We start from the raw sequence: 12711 nt of genomic DNA on the forward strand, positions 1-12711 counted from the left end.
GAAGCCACACCTGGAATACTGCGTGCAGTTTTGGTTTCCATTATTTATGAAAGGATATACTTGCTTTGGAGGCAGTTCAGAGAAGGTTCACTAGGTTGATTCCGGGGATAAGGGGGTTGACTTATGAGGAAAGGTTGAGTAGGTTGGGCCTCTACTCATTGGAATTCAGAAGAATGAGAGGTGATCTTATCAAAATGTATAAGATTATGAGGGGGGCTTGACAGGGTGGATGCAGAGAGGATGTTTCCACTGATGGCGGAGACTCGAACTAGAGGGCACGATCTTAGAATAAGGGACCGCCCATTTAAAACAGAGATGAGGAGAAATTTCTTCTCTGAGGGTTGTGAATCTGTGGAATTCACTGCCTCAGAGAGCTGTGGAAGCTGGGACACTGAATAAATTTAAGACAAAAATAGACGGTTTCTTAATCGATAAGGGGATAAGGGGTTATGGGGAGCGGGCAGGGAAATGGAGCTGAGTCCATGATCAGATCAGCCATGATCTTATTGAATGGCGGAGCAAGCTCGAGGGGCCATATAGCCTACTCATGTTCCTATTTCTTATGTTCTTATGTAAAATATTAACTGAGATTTGTGATCAGGAAAAAATACTCAGAATTCCAACCCATTCAACTGTAAGGAGGTGTATTTATTTTAAGCGTGATACTCTTAAAAGTTCATTCCTAATTGTCTAAACACAGCCAGCGTATCTCCAGAAATGGTTTCTCGTTCAACCCTGGCCAATCACCACTGAGGTTTGCCTTCCTCTGGTTTCATATTTCGGCTGACAACAGCTAGCACCACCTCTCCTGACCACTTCGGTGTTATCAAACTGCCCAATTGAAATTGTTTTGGTAACGAGTCAAAATTTTCTGGGAAAACTGACGTCATTGTTTTCGGCCCTCTACTCCCTTGCCACTGATGCCATCCCCCTCCCTAGTCACTCACTCAGGCTAAATCAAACCCTGCAAAATCTTAGGGCCCTGTACAACACAGTTGAATTTTAAACTCAATTATCACCAAGACTACTTACTTCCAGTTCCACAGCATTGTTTGCCTCGGTCCTTACCTCACCCCTACTACTGCCCGGAAACATAGCTTTGGCACCGATATACTTGATTTTTGTGATGTACTTGCCACTCTTCATATAATTCAATCGAAGTTCAGCTGTCCATGGCCTCTCCTGCACTGGCTCGCTTGCCCATCCTTACTGATCTACACCTGCTCTTTGGCCCCAGATGCAATGAATTTAGACTCCCTGCCCTCATCTTCAAATCTCTCCATTGCCTCGACTTTGCTTTTGCATCTTTCTCTAGCCTGTCTCTTTTCATAAGAATTAAAGAAATAGGAGCAGGAGTAGGCAATTTGGCCCCTTGAGCCTGCTCCGCCATTCAATAAGATCATGGCTGATCTGATCTTGGCCTCAACTCCACTTCCCTGCCCGCTCCCCATAACCCTGGACTCCCTTATCATTCAGAAATCTGTCTATCTCCAGCTTAAATATATTCAATGGCCCAGTCTCCACAACTCTCTGGGATAGAAAATTCCAAAGATTCACGACCCTCAGAGAAGAAATTCCTCTTCTTTTCCATTTTAAATAGGTGACCCCTTATTCTGAAACTATGTCCCGTAGTTCTCGATTCCCCCGAGAGGGGAAACATTCTCTCTGCATCTACCCGGTCAAGCCCCCTCAGAATCTTATATGTTTCAATAAGGTCACATCTCAGTCTTCTAAACCCCAATGAGTATAAGCCCAACATTTCTTCATATGACAACACCTTCATCTCAGGATTCAACCTCGTGAACCTTATTTGAACTGCCTCCAAATCAAGTATATCTTTCCTTGAATAAGGAGACCAAAACTGTACGCAGTACTTCAGCTTTGGTTTCACGAACGCTCTGTACAGTTGTAGCAAGACTTCTACTTTTATACTCCATCCCCTTGCAATAAAGGCCAACATTCCATTTGCCTTCCGAATTACTTGCTGTACCTGCATGCTAACATTTTGTATAATCATGTACAAGGACCCCCCAGGTCCTTCTGTACCGCAGCATTTTGTAATCTCTCCCCATTTAAATAATTATTTACTTTTTCATTTTTCCTACAAAAATGAATAACCTCATATTTTCCCACATTATACTCCATCTGACAAATTTTTGCCCAAACTTAACCTGTCTATATCTCTTTGCAGATTCTTTGTGTCCTCCTCACAACTTGCTTTCCCACATATCTTTGTATCATCAGCAAATTTGGCTACATTACAGTCGGTCCCTTCATCCAAGTCATTAATATAGATTGTAAATAGTTGAGGCCCCAGCACCGATCCCTGTGGCACCAGTTTGCCAACCTGAAAATGGCCCATTTATCCCGACTCTCTGTTTTATGTTAGTTAGCCAATCCTCCATCCATGTTAATGTATTACCTCCAACCCTGTGAGCTCTTATCTTGTGCAGTAACCTTTTATGTGGCACCTTATCAAATGCCTTCTGAAAATCTAAACCCTTCAATCCTCCGACTCTTCCATCCGTCCTCCCTTTGCCTCAATATTCTTTGCAGCCCTTTCAATTGCCTCAATTCCGCTCTAAGAACCCCCTCCCTTAACTCCTCTACCTCGCCAATGTCTTTAAAAACCTTAAAACTTAACTCTTTGGTCAAGCTTTCAGGTACCTTTCCCGACATGTCTGTTCCTTTTGTACATTTTTCTCTCTTTAAAGCATCTTGGGACATTTTCCTCTCTTTAAAGCATCTTGGGACATTTTCCAGCTTAAAGGTGCTACGTAATGCAGGTTATTGTTATTATTGATCTACATGAATAAAATTATATAAGCTCAGATAAAGCTACTGTAGGAATAGTGTTCCACTAATTACTGAAGGTGCCTTCAAGATTTTTCGGGGGAATCACCTAAAATGTACTTATAATGGAGTTTTAATTTGAAATCTGACCACATTAAAAAAAGGAGTTTGGCTATTGACCTGAATGCTTGGTTAAAGCTTTTAGCCAGCACAAGTTCTCAGCTAGTTCAAACCATCACCCACGCGTTTTGGGCATAACATCTTCTACGCTGAAAGCCATAATTGAAATAAAGCTTTAAAACCTCGAGGTTAACTGCACCAGAAAAGCTTGTGTTATATTATAGACAGGAGATACCATTACTGCTAACTCCAACTACTTAGGTAAGACCCAATGGAACATGAAGATGTCACTTTCTATTTGTGAGGATTAAAAAACCTCAATAAATGCAAGATCAGCAAAGGGGAGGTTGTAAAAATCATAGATGCAAAGTCTGTCTTGCTGGGGGTGGGGAAGCTATGATCCAGCAACTCAATGGCAGCCATTTTTGATCCGTGTGATTGGCAGTCAAGGGAGTCAAAATCTTCAGGCGTCAGCAACATCCGAATTGTTTAAGTGAATGTAGGGTGCCCTTTAAAATTAAGATATAAAAAATGGAGGGTTGTGCACCCCTCAGGCTGGTTAGTGTTAGATGATCGGTAGTCTAGTCGTAGCAGTAAGAGACAATCTGCGGTAGAGTATGCTGGCTTTGTCATTGTAGGAATAACAGTCTCTGTTAGTTCACTTAGCTCTGCAAGAACCTTTACCTAGCAACAATAAGTTGCATTTATATAGAGCCTTTAACGTAGTGCAACGTCATATGATGCTTCACAGGAGCGATTATTGAACAAAATTTGGTACCGAGCCGCACAGATATTAGGACTGGTTTGGTCAGAGGTAGTTTTTAAGGAGCATCCTAAAGGAAGAGAGAGATGCAGAGAATTCCAGAGTTTAGGGCCTTGGCAACTGAAAGCACAGCTGCCAATCATGCAGCGAAGAAAATCAGGGATGGGCAATCCCAGGGAAGGAAGGAAGGCTGCTGGTAAATCCGAGGTCACAAAAACTTTGAATATTGTTAATCACAAGTAGACTTGAACTATTTAATAGACTGACTATTCAAAGCAGTTAACTTAGCTATCTAAGGAATTATTCTTAAAGTAAACCTGCCAATTTATAACCTCAGACCTTGAACACTGCTGTAATTAATGCTTAGTATCCGTTTGTGCTAATTTAATGATCCACTTAATTGCTTGTGTAACTGTTGCTACTCGTTTTGTTAAGTAACTCTGTGCATTAATGATTTTCTGCCAAACTGCTAGATAACTCGGATTACATTTATGCATGTCTCTTAAGCATTTGTGTACCCAACTTTAATTTTTAGTTGTGATTTGTAATCAATAAATATCATTTGGTGCAGGACTTGTGGTCTGGCTTCTTGATAATTAGGCAAGAGTTACTTCACTCACTCAGCAGCTTAATGGTAACCCAACCAAGGGTTAGTATATTCATTTGTTTTGAACTGGGTTAAATGCAAGAGATCTCCCCTGGCTGGTAAGACCCCAAATAAATCTTTAGTAAGGAACTAAAAAGGAAAGGAACTAAGGATGTCAGAATGCTAAAACCCAGCTTTTTAAAAATTCGTTCCAGGATGTGGGTGTTATTGGTAAGGCCAGTATTTATTGCCCATGCCTAATTGCCCTTAAGAAGATGGTGGTGAGTTGCCTTCATGAACCGCTGCAGTCCTTGTGGTGAAAGTGCTCCCACAGAGCTGTTCGGGAGTTCTAGGATTTTGACCCAGCGATGATGAAGGAACGGCGATATAGTTCTAAGTCAGGATAGTGTGTAACTTGGAAGGGAACTTGCAGGTGATGGTGCTCCCATGCACCTGCTGCCCTTGTCCTTCTAGGTGGTAGAGGTCGCAAATCTAGGAGATTCTGCCGAAGAAGCTTTCTTACACTACAGCCTAATCGCCTCCTTATGTTGCCAACTGGAGTATCCAGATGAAAGTCCAGAGTCTGGTGGCTGAGCAAATTTGGAACTTCATTAAATGAATGATTAAAGATACAATAAAGTTATCTTGCTCCTTTGTGCTCTTTTTAATCTTACAGTTCAGTAAGAAGAAGGACATCTCATTCAAACTTCTTGAGCAGAAGTCTGCATGAGTCAAGTTTATTCTCTTGACAAGTAGCTAGGTCTAAACAGCAATATTGGTGGGTTTGTGAAGATTAAACCATTTAGTTACTTTTCCTTGGTGCTATTATCTTAAAATGATGACATACCGTACATTTTTTGTTGGTGATCTTTCTGACAGGGTTAACAGTAAGCAAGACGGATACTGCCCACTAACCACTTCCCATCATCTAACATAAGCTTCAGCAGTTCTGACTAAATCAGATTTGATTCTGCATTTGATCTTTTACACACAAAAGGAAAGTATGCCAGATAACAATTGCTTAGGAGAGAGTGCCACTTGCTGAATGGTGTATGAACATTCACCACTGAAGATACAGAAACCATGCATCAGAATAAGAGATTGTTGAAGTTCGGTAGCAGCAAATTACAAATAATGTGCATCTGCTTCAATCTCGACAAGGACTGTGGAGAGTGCATCCTACCAGGCATGGTCATCCTTATTTAGTCCACTAGTTCCAAGGGCTTCAGACAGGAATGAATACAGATGAAGATGAGTTTTCTTTTTTTTATATATTTGTTCATGGGATGTAGGCAGCATGAGCAAGGCCAGCATTTATTGCCCATCCCTAATTTCTCTTGGTATTCCCATGCACCTGCTGTTCTTGTCCTTCTAGGTGGTAGAAGTCGGGCTTTGGGAGATGCTGCCGAAGAAACCTTGGTGAGCTGCTGCAGTGCATCTTGTAAATGGTACACATTCTGGCCAGTGTGCAGGTGGTGGAGGGAGTGAATGTTTAAGGTGGTGGATGGGGTGCCAATCAAGCGGGCTGCTTTGTCCTGGATGGTGTCGAGCTTCGAGTGTTGTCAGAGCTGCACTCATCCAGGCAAGTGGGCAGTATTCCATCACACTCCTGACTTGTGCCTTGTAGATGGTGGAAAGGCTTTAGGGAGTCAGATGGAGACACTCGCCACAGAATACCCAGCCTCTGACCTGCTCTTGTTGCCATAGTATTTATGTGGCTGGTCCAGTTAAGTTGCTGGCTAATGGTGACCTCCAGGATGTTGATGGTGGGGAATTCAGGGATGATACCATTGAATGTCAAGGGGCGGTGGTTAGACTCTCGCTTATTGGAGATAGTCATTGCCTGGCACTTGTGGGGCGCGAATGCTCCTTGCCAATTCTCATTCCAAGCCTGAATGTCGTCCAGGTCTTGCTGCATAGTCTGCTTCATTGAGGAATTGCGAATGGCATGGAACATGGTGCAATCATCAGCGAGCATTCACACTTTTGCTATGATGGAGGGAAGGTCATTGATGAAGCAGCTGAAGATGACTGGGCCTAGGACACTCTGCTGAGGAACTTCTGCAGTGATGTCCTGGGGCTATGTCCAGCCAGTGTGACTCCTACCAATATCTGGAATCAGGTTTTATAACATTTAAATTTCCAATGATGGAGTAGGCATGAACTTACTTGAGAATTCTGACTATCAGCTTTCCAACTATCTTTGACATTTGTTTGCTATAGTGATCAGATACAAATACTATGCCAAAGAGTTTAATATTTGTGACCAAGGACAGCTTGCAACCCTTGTAGAACATGGTGATCAACATCATGGTCGGCTTTTCCCAGTACTGAAGGTATTGTACCATTAGACCACCTGTTTGGTTCAATCGGCACCAAGCTACAGTAAATTTGGAAGGGTAATTAATGTTCTCCCGCGAAGAAAACAAGCCGCCATGGTCGACAGCATTTACCAGGCCAACACTGAAGATGAGTAAAATAGGACAAAGCACATCCGTCAAGAACCACTACATAGGTTTTATCATCTTTTGAGGAAGTCAGATTCTTCATTCAGCAAGTCATCTGGTATATCACAAGAAATCTCAGCAGCTGTTCCTCTTTGTGCTAGGTACTGCACTGAAAGAATCACTTATCAAAATGACAAGGTGGTTCAGACTGTTCAAGTGGACCAATTTACTTTGAAGCCAAATTAATGACCAGATAGCAAGATATTACAGCAAAGATGTTGCAAGAATTTCTAATTTACTATGCCTTCAATGAGTTTTGATGCCTCCAGCAGCAGACGCACTGATCTGGAACTATGGTGCTCTGATTTTGATACCTCCTTATAGTTTGCATTTTTCACTTGATGAACATCACAATTTGAGAGGGCTTTGAAGTAGACAAACTAGCACCATTTTTGAGTTTTCAAGTCTACAATCTATTGGAGCCAGGAGCTTATCCAGAATCAAAATTTTGAAGGAGACTTGACGATTCAACTGATTGGTTGCTATACTTTTCTCTTACGGCACTTCCAGTGATTTCTAAGCAAAAGAAATCCATTTTATCCAGAGAAATGCCATGAGACCATTTCCTCTCGAGAAAAAAAACCCATAGTAGAACTTGCTGTGCTCAAGCCAGATCTGGCAATGGATGGCGAAGCCAGATACGCTCAAGTCTGTGCTCCTCGGACTTGAGGAAGCAGTAATGCAGCAACATCAGGAGAACAATGGGACTGGGAGATGGTCATGGTTTTGCTGGGGACACGATCTTCAAAGTAGAGGTGAGGAAGCAGTTGAGCAAATTAAAAGCTGCCGAGATATCGTAGAAACTGAACGGCCCAGCAGCTGTGAATCCACATCGGAGAGTTTATATGAAGGAAGACAGTGAATTCAGAGAATGAAGATGATTGAAAATGTAGACTGATGGTAGATTAGAGAAAGTATATTCTGGGATGGGACTTGGGGTGGGGCCTGTAGACAATGAGGATTTCATATCCTTGCTGTAAATTTTAGACCAGAATTGATATTCCAGTCTACATAATTTTAATTCTGTCCCATACATATATTCAATCTAAAAGGATGTCAAATCTTGCCCAATGTCTTAATAGTGAACCATCTTAACATTTACTTACCGCAGAATGTCTAGCAAAATAACTTGCTTTATATAGAGCCTTTAACTATATAAATGATGCAATAAATCTTTGTTTTTGGCTACTTAACTTACTTGTCTGGTAAAAATGTGAGTAATTTATATGTTGAAGTAAATTAATTCCCAGTTAGTATCCTTGAAGTATTTTACAGAACCATAATTACACAGCCTTTGGGTTTAAATCTGTCCCTGTTGAGTTTTTGTGTTCTCAAATAACCAACAAAATGCAGCTTAAAACTCAAAGGAGAAACGAAGAGGTTGTAATTGACAGAAAACAATGTGCTGCGCCAATGACACATATAATAAAATAGCCAAGCACAATAGATTGCACCCATTTCAATGAAATGTCAGAGTGCAGGAACTAAAATGAGGTCTTTATGTTACTCCAAGTATAAAATCCTTCACGATTAAGGCTTTTGGACACTTCATGCAAGAGATGCGCTTTACACTGAAAATAATTTGACTCTTTCCCACAATCCCGCCCCTTGACCTTTCCTGATGTTTGTGGATAACAAGATTATCGCAAACCACCTCTGCACAACTTCTTCTGGCTGGTTATAGTGTGCCATCACCACTGGCAGGTTGCACTCCATTTCAAAACACATGTGCATATGGGGTCAGTTTAAACCACATTCTCCAGACAACAACTTCCCATTAGTCAGCCCATCAGGTGAAAGCTGGGTAGTTTCCCTTAAAGATTGTAGGCAAACCACTTGCGGTGTCTCACGTGCACCTTTTAGCAGATGGTTATAGAACAGCAATGGCACAGGTGAATGAGCAAGTCTCTTGCATGCTGATAAATAGAAAAGAGCACAGTGGGACGTGGAGTTTTGAGGTGGTTAAAGCACCAGAGAAGGAAAATGCTAAGTGTCCCTTGGTAGAGGGATCAACAACCAGGGGGCATAGATTTAAAGCAATTGGGAGGTTTAGAGGAGATATGAGGGGAAACTTCTTCACGCAGAGGATGGTGGGGGTCTGGAACTCACTGCCTGAAAATGAGTTCCAGACCCCCACCAAATGCTAAAAAGTATGAGGTTTGTATTAGAAAAAAAAAGACCCAAATTGAGTCTACATAAATAAGAAACCATTAAAATTGTGCAAATTAGATTGAAATTTACTGCTACAAGACAAACTTTAATCAAGTAATTAGGTATAAATGCATTCAATCAGAAAGCAATTTATATCTTTCAAAAAAAGTATTTTGCTCATTGGAATTTACTAAAAAAATAGATTCATAGTTCAGGATAATTGAGATAAAATATGGGATACAAGCAATAAATCTGAAACACCAATGATCTTTGATTATAGTTTGAATGCTAATTTGAGGTGTTTCTTTTAAAAATTGCATTTTTATTAAGGGCTAGACTTTCCACTTCACATGGCCCAGCTTAGGCCCATCTATTGCCCAAAACGGACCTCTAAAATTGAAAAATCGCAAAAAAAAAAAAAAGGGCCTTGTGCTGGCGATCAGCAAGGCCGAGACGTCCCACATCGCTGGAACAAAGCCCATTTTTTTGGGGCCTTAGCCACCTAGTGGAAAGTCTAGCTGAACCAAGATGAAAGGGTAACGCTAAGTGTAGGACACCTAGCTTGGAAAGAGTAGAAGAAAAAACTAGTTAATAATGATCAGGCGATTCCAAGGTTGGATTTTAAAAGACTATAGATTACAAGTAGGGAAGGGACATCTCGGTTTCATATTGCCCTTTGATTTAGAAGGGATACATAAATTGTCCAATGAACAAAAAAAGGATAAGGAGGCAGAAGTTAGACAAACTCGCCTCAATTGGTGACCAAGAGTTATTTCTAGTGGTATGTGAATAACTTTGAAAGTTGGAGGCTAGCTTAACTCAGAATCATAGAAATTTATAGCATGGATGGTCATTTTGGCCTATCGTGTCCACACCAGCCGACCAAGAATTATCCAGCCGAATCCCACTTTCTAGCTCTTGGTCTGTAGCCACTTTAAATGCACATCCAAGTATTTTTTTAAATGTGGTGAGGGTTTCTGCCTCTACCACCCTTTCAGGCAGTGAGTTCCAGACTCCCACCATCCTCTGGGTGAAGAAATTTCCCTTCATATCTCCTCGAAACCTCCCAATTACTTTAAATCTATGCCCCCTGGTTGTTGACCCCTCTGCCAAGGGAACAGGTCCCTCCTATCCACTTTACCCTGGTCCCTCATAATTTTATACACCTCAATCAGGCCTCCCCTCAGCCTCCTCTGTTCCAAAGAAAAAAGACCCAGCATCTCCAATCTTTCCTTAGCCAAAATTCTCCAGTCCAAGTAACATTCTTGTAGGTATTCTCTGCACCCTTTCCAGTGCAATCACATCTTTCCTATAATGTGGTGACCAGAACTGCACACAGTACTCAAGCTGCAGCTTACCCAGTGTTTTATACAGAGCAGGACTTCTTTGCTCTTGTATTCCATGCTTCGACTAATAAAGGCAAGTATTCCATATGCCTAGCCTGCTACCTAGTATTTGCCTTTTGACAAAAAGCATGCCTGTTTAAGATATAACTTGGTCTTGTAAATGAGAGGTTTATAAACTAGCTTCACACTCCAATAACCCAGCTGAACTTAAATCAACTGTTACAGATTTTAATCCCTTTTCTGTGGCTGATGTCCGAGAGCTGGGTCAAGGCATTTAATTCAAATACAAACGATTTTAATCTTCATATTGATTGGACAAAGCAAATTGGCCAGGGTAGTCTCGAGAAAGTTCATAGAATGTATCCAGGATAGTTCCCTTGAACAGTACGTTGCGGAACCAACCAGGGAGCAGACTATCTTAGATCTGGTACTGTGTAATCAGAAAGGATTAATAAACGGTCTCCTTGTAAAAGATCCTCTAGGAATGAGTGACCATAGAATGGTTGAATTTCAAATTCAGTTAGAGGGTGAGAAAGTTGGATCTCTAACCAGTGTCCTAAGCGTAAATAAAGGAGACTACAAAGGTATGAAGGCAGAGTTAGCTAAAGAGGACTGGGAAAATAGATTAAAGTATGGGACGGTTGCTGAGCAGTGGCAGACATTTAAGGAGATATTTCATAACTCTCAACAAAAATATATCCCAATGAGAAGGAAAGACTGTAAGAGAAGGGATAACCTCCATGGCTAACTAAGGAAATAAGGGATGGTATCAAATTGAAAACAAGGGCATACAATGTGGCCAAAACATTGTAAAACTTTTAAAAGCCAGCAAAGAACGACTAAAAAAATAATGAGGGGGAAGATAGATTATAAAAGTAAACTAGCACCGAAATATAAAAAGATAGCAATAGTTTCTACAGGTACATAAAAAGGAAAAGAGTGGCTAAAGTAAATGTTGGTCTCCCAGAGGATGAGACTGGGGAATTAATAATGGGGAACAGGGAAATGGCAGAGACTTTGAACAAATATTTTGTATCGGTCTTCACGGTAGAAGACACTAAAAACATTCCAACAGGGGATAATCAAGGGGCTATAGGGAGGGAGGAACTTAATACAATCATTATCACTAAAGAAGTAGTACTGTGTAAAATAATGGGATAAAAGACAGACAAGTCCCCTGGACCTGATGGCCTGCATCCAAGGGTCCTAAAAGAAGTGGCTGCAGAGATAGTGGATGCATTGGTTTTAATCTACCAACAGTCCCTGAATTCTGGAGAGGTCCCACCAGATTGGAAAACCGCAAATGTAATGCCCCTATTTAAAAAAGGAGGCAGGCAAAAAGCAGGAAGCTATAGACCAGTTAGCCGAACATCTGTCATTGGGAAAATGCTGGAGTCCATTAAGGAAGCAGTAGCTGGACATTTGAAAAAACATCATTCAATCAAGCAGAGTCAGCATGGTTTTATGAAAGAGAAATCATGTTTGACAAATTTGCTGGAGTTCTTTGAGGATGTAACGAGCAGGGTGGATAAGGGGGAACCAGTGGATGTGGTTTATTTGGATTTCGAGAAGGCATTCGATAAGGTTACTGCACAAGATAAAAGTTCACGGGGTTGAGGGTAATATATTCGCATGGAGAGAGGATTGGCTAACTAACAGAAAACAGAGTTGGGATAAACGGGTCATTTTCCGGTTGGCAAACAGTAACTAGTGGGGTGCCGCAGGGATCAGTGCTGGGGCCTCAACTATTTACAATCTATATTAATGACTTGGATGAAGGGACCGAGTGTAATGTAACTAAGTTTGCTGATGATACAAAAATGGATGGGAAAGCAAATTGTGAAGAGGACACAAAAAATCAGCAAAGACAGCCCCTGACGCAGACGTAAAGGCCAAAAATTTGAACTAAAAACGGCAGCGCAGCGAAATGCTAAGTTTCACGTATCACTACGATTTTTGCCAAAAATCTCTGAAAGTTGAAAATCCAGCCCATCGTCTAATATAATGTTATTTTGTCACCTTCCAAACACAAGGAGGATCACAACAGCATGAAATAAAATCAGAAGAGGTTACTCTGTTCAATCGCTGGGTGCACTACAAATTTGGGTGGAAATTTGAAGAAGTAAAAAGACTCTGGGGTCATGGGGAAATAGGGCTCATGTGTGAGATCGCCTGAAACACGCAAGCTGAAAAATAGTTAGTGAAGAAAGCCAAAAATGCAACACACCCCAACTATATTGACTTTCTGCTCTCATCCTTTCCTCAAAGTATAAAAATAAAATTGTTGTAGCCATTTGAAAATCTCAGATCACAGTGAAAGAATTTGGACCATTAGATTCTCAAAAATGTGAGACACTCTTACAGATGATCAAGATCCTATTGAAAATTTTCATCTTGATTTAACAAGGATGAAATGTGATTTATTCCATATTTTACTCTGGAAAT

The 12711-nt window shown here is 41.1% G+C and overlaps 1 protein-coding gene across 1 annotated transcript in view; it reads right to left on the reverse strand.

Moving 5' to 3' along the window:
- itsn1 (intersectin 1 (SH3 domain protein)) overlaps window positions 1-12711 on the reverse strand; it is a 276283-nt gene that overhangs the window by 43433 nt on the left and 220139 nt on the right. The window lies entirely within an intron of this gene.

This window comes from Pristiophorus japonicus, chromosome 11, assembly GCF_044704955.1.
Source record: "Pristiophorus japonicus isolate sPriJap1 chromosome 11, sPriJap1.hap1, whole genome shotgun sequence".
NCBI lineage: Eukaryota > Metazoa > Chordata > Chondrichthyes > Pristiophoridae > Pristiophorus > Pristiophorus japonicus.